This window comes from Parasteatoda tepidariorum, chromosome 6, assembly GCF_043381705.1.
Source record: "Parasteatoda tepidariorum isolate YZ-2023 chromosome 6, CAS_Ptep_4.0, whole genome shotgun sequence".
Lineage (NCBI taxonomy): Eukaryota > Metazoa > Arthropoda > Arachnida > Araneae > Theridiidae > Parasteatoda > Parasteatoda tepidariorum.
In genome coordinates, this window is record NC_092209.1 from 52,589,593 (window position 1) to 52,594,675 (window position 5,083).

Here is a 5,083-nt window from a genome sequence, read left to right on the forward strand (position 1 = left end):
ATATATATATTATATATATATATATATATATATACGTATCTAGTTTCGTTCTTTCCAGTTTTGTTCAATTTAATTCAAAACCTTCCTATATAAATTTTTGGAACGATAAACCTATATTAACTCTAGCTGACTTCTATACTATACTATACTATACTATACTATACTATACTATACTATACTATACTATGCTATACTATGCTATACTATACTACACTATACTACACTATACTATACTAAATACTATACTATACCATACTATAATATACTAAATACTATACTATACCATACTATACTATACTAAATACTATACTATACCATACTATACTATACTAATTACTATACTGTACTATACTATACTATACTGTACTATACTAAATATTATACTATACTATACTGTACTATACTGTACTAAATGCTATACTATACTATACCATACTATACTATACTGTACTATACTATACTATACTATACTGTACTATACTAAATATTATACTATACTATACTGTACTATACTATACTAAATACTATACTATACTATAACATACTAAATACTATACTCAACTATACTAAATACTAAACTATACTATACTATACTAAATACTATACTGTACTATACTAAATACTATACTATACTATAGTAAATTCTGTACTGTACTATACTAAATACTATACTATACTATACTAAATACTATACTATACTATACTATACTAAATACTATACTATACTATACTATACTATACTAAATACTATACTATACTATACTATACTTTACTATAAAAGGAAAAGTTAAAAAATAAAATCCCTTTACTTTTTCATTTGTTGGTCCATAACCTCCTCTTGCTTTCCATTTTTTTAAATAATCTGTGCAGTTTGTATTGTAGGGATATGGAAGTAGTTTCTTTTCCACCTAAAATAAAATAATTTTTCATTTTCGGTTTCAAGATTTCTAAATACTGTAACGCGGAACTATTTATATTTCTGCTCTGATTGCGAAAAAAATAAAATTTGATAAAGAAAGTTATCTGAATTGTTCAATTAAAAATTCAATATCTTTAATTTAACATTTACTGTAGTTACTTTGCGCCAATAGTTTTTTTCGCAAAAAATTTTATCTGATTTTTAAAAAAATAATTTGAAGAAATCATTGATTTTTTTCAAATAATTTTTTTCAAACCACTTTATGATTGCGTATTGCGAATAGCGCACATTGTGTGATTTGTGCTTATTGTGTAAATCACATTGTGGTTTGAAAAAAGTAATTTAAAAAAAAATGTATTGCTGGCCAAGAGGAGAAATTTAAAGTCCTCTTCAAATAAACGGTGCATTTAACTGTAATATTTGCAAGACAAATATAGTTTTTTACAAGTTAGTCATCTGTGTTTCATGCCTCTATCACACGAAAGAGAATAAGCGCAACTGCAAGTGTAACCTCCACTCTATCCGCAACTCTAAAGGCAATTTCTCCAAAAATTTCACGAAAAATCTTTGTGTGATATAGAAATTACAGTTGCCCGAAATATCTCCAACTGTTCAGGAAATTTCTTACAAGAACCAATCAAATCATTTGCTTTTTATGACGTTTTAATTTAATGTGATGACATATATAAATGTAAATAAAAATGGCGGCGACGTTGGTGAAGAGGATGATCGGATGAAATTTTTTATAGATAAAACGGAACAGTTTTTTAGTTTAATAATAACATTTCCTTTGAAATTAAAGCATTAAAAATACCTTCACACGATGAGATGACCATCTCAAGGCAGATGATGTACTACCATAACAGGAACCTGTACATCATTTTAGTATCGATAAGTTAAGTACACTATTTTCTAGATAAATTTTATTTTAAAATATTTATTTATTTTAAACAAATAAAATTAAAACTTATAGTTTCTTCCGATCAAAGTTTTAATTACTTCGGATAGAAATAATTTCTATTTTCTATGTAGAGATTTATACTGCCGAAAAGCTTTACTTTGAAATATTCGCTAACCAACTCGCCAAACTTTGTAGCAATATTATAACATAAAATATAATAATGATCATATTTCTTTATTTTTAAATTTTAATCTTTATTTCTGTTCATTGTGAAAGCATGTGTCCGATTATTTGAAAAAAAAAATTTTATTATTATTATTTGCAAAATAATTACTTTATTCTTCCCTAAGAATTCTTTTAATTTTTGAAAAGCTTATTTTAAAACAAGTTAGAAAATAAGTGTGGCTAATATTTATCTTGTCTCTCACAAAGTTACACCAATTTTAAGTAATTATTAAAAATTATTTAAAAAAAGGTAGTAATATTATATGTAAGAAATAATTACTAAAAATGCAAATTCACAATCTCCTTGTCTGTTTCTACATTCATCCCCTCTATTTTTTGGTGTATGGTGATTTGCATAATACTTTGTTTATTATTATTCTAAAGTCAATTATTGATACTTTACTTTTTATTTATAGTTTACATTTATCTTTTGATACTTTACTTTTCTACAATAATAGTAAGTATGTAAGTGTACCTTACTAATTTTTCAATATACTTACATTTTTAATAGTCTTCGTTTATAAATACAAGTTATTAATCTTAAAACAAATTTTAATCCAAACATAAAAACTGCAAAACCAAATATACCTGCCATCTTCCACTAGTGCATAGAATAATCTTAGAACTATAATCAAAATATCTTTCAAACTTAAAATAAGTTTAAAAGAAATACCTAAAGACTTAAATGAATTCAAATTAATGGTATTTGATCTCCCTTATTCTAATAATGTGTTGGTAAAATTTTATCATGAAAGTTATTTCTTTCTTTTATTTCAGATATTTTGTATAATCCTGTAAGGTTTGTCTGGTGAAGAAGGAAAGAGATGTAATATTGTTTTTATAAATGACATTAAAAAGTAAGAAATGTAAATGAATAATGTTCTAAATGTTTCACTTGATATTAAATGTTTTATTTTTTAAATTGATTCTTGTATTACTTAAAATGCAAAACAAAAGGCGTAAAAGGCTATAATAAATAATATGATGTATAAAAAGTATGCTCTTAATAAAATATTGTTTATATCTAAGTTATTAATAAATTTGAATTTATATAGTGTATATTGCAATAAATTTGTCCTAAAATAAATCCTATAAATTTTTATTAAATTACCTTATACTAGTAGTGAATGTTTTAAATTTTACAATAATAATTTGTAAGTATGACATTGAAAATCCTCTTATATTTAAAGAACAATTTTACTAAGAAATTGGAAAAAAAATAATTTTCATAAAAGTGATAATCCTGATATGCACAATGTGTAGATGAATAAAATTGATGATCCCTTAATGCAATGTAAATTAATTTTATGACAATAAAATTCTGAGACATTGTAGTATAGACGAGTCTGACATTATTTATTATGTATTTTTTAGACTAAATTTTAAAAAATAGAATTGATTTAATAGATGTAATAGTTTTGATGTTATAAATATTTTATGAGTAAAAGGTAAGTCATAAATTGTATATTTCATACATTAAGCCCTAATTTCTTCTAAAGAATTATTTCAAATGGCTATTTTTTTGAATTAAGCTTAAAAAATTGAATTTGAAGAAATGCCTTACTTGTTTAGATAGCAATGTCAGTTGCATGAAGTGGTATAAGTCAATAAAACTGTACTTTCTCCACATGAAAATTTTATAAATTTTCGATTTGCTAAACTATTAAATCAGACAGCTTGGTTTTATACTCATTCGATTTAGCGTTTACATAGATAATGATACCGCACTTGCTTAGCTAGCATGTTAGATAGTAAATATGTATAAATATACTATGCTTTTACAGGGTGCGTAGCTAAAACTTTCAACAAAAAATAAGCATCTTTTAAGAACTTTTTAGGTGCTCAAAGCACTATGCAAATTGACAAAATGCAAAATAATTTTCAAAGACTTTACATGAAAATGATAAAATAACTAGAATTTGACAAAGAACTCTTTTCTTGATTTTATTAGCCATTAAAAAATGATCAAGATATTTTTCGATTCGTATTCAGAGGGTGGAAAATGAAGCCTGAAATTGAGAATATCTTACAAAATGCAGCAGAGCTGCACATGAGAGTGCAAGAATCTCACCAAACCCAGCTCACTAGACGCACATGCGGACTCGCAATTATTTCCCCTAACCTGTAAAATGATTCGCGCTTTCATATGCTATGGACGGACGGTACGCTAAAATTGATCATGGTTGAATGAATTCTGAAAGCGTTGACTAAAAAAATATGAAAAGCACGTTTTTACATAATACGTGGTGAAAATCGACATTCCCTTTCATAAATCTCATTTTCGAAAAGGGAAAATTAAGCACTTTTTAAAAAAAACCCATTAAGAAAAGCATCTTTAATGGCTTTTAAAAATCAAAAATAAGCACTTTTTAAAAACACTGCGCACCATGCTTTATACATTACTCACACGATTCAACGTAAAAAATTTGCAAAAATTCTAGATAGTATTTAAGTCCAACCCCCTTATCCTTTTAGAGACGTAACATAAAATTCATTTATATCTTGATATCATCTTATATTATGAGGTAGAAATCATAATCCTTTTTATAGTATGCTACTTCACTAATGAGGAAATAAAGTGTTCAGAATGTTTATTTGCAGCTGAAAAAAAAAAACACTTTAAAATGACCAAAATTAAATCAAAATCAATCAATATTCTACAGAGTCTGTGATTTCCTTTTCCTACCTTTACGAACATCGTTGGGAGGCTATGATATAATAGAATCATATTATAAAATAAAATACAATATGAGCCAAAAGTAAAGACTGTGGCGTTGCGGTCTGAAATGCAAAGTCCGAATTACGAATCTCTGACGTTGGACTACGTCGCTCGCAGCCGATAATTGACGTAAACCTCATACCTGAATGGAGATATGCGTGAAGGGCGAAATCAGCAAAATGCGCACAGTATGTTTTGGATATAACTTGGCCGCATCCTCACAGATTGCTCTCTCTATCTCTCTCCCCGTCGGTTCTAGCTAGCAATCCGGCATGTTCTCGCCGGTTACCTTTTCGCAGTTTATTTCTATGCTGCTTCA

General features: G+C 26.6%; 1 long non-coding RNA gene across 1 annotated transcript in view; it reads right to left on the reverse strand.

Annotated features, from left to right (window-relative positions):
• Positions 1–910, reverse strand: part of LOC139425763 (uncharacterized) — a 7,196-nt gene extending 6,286 nt beyond the window's left edge. Inside the window, exon 1 of the long non-coding RNA XR_011636908.1 lies at positions 810–910. This is a non-coding gene — a long non-coding RNA (uncharacterized lncRNA). The remainder of the gene's footprint in view (positions 1–809) is intronic.
• Positions 911–5,083: the final 4,173 nt, after the last annotated feature.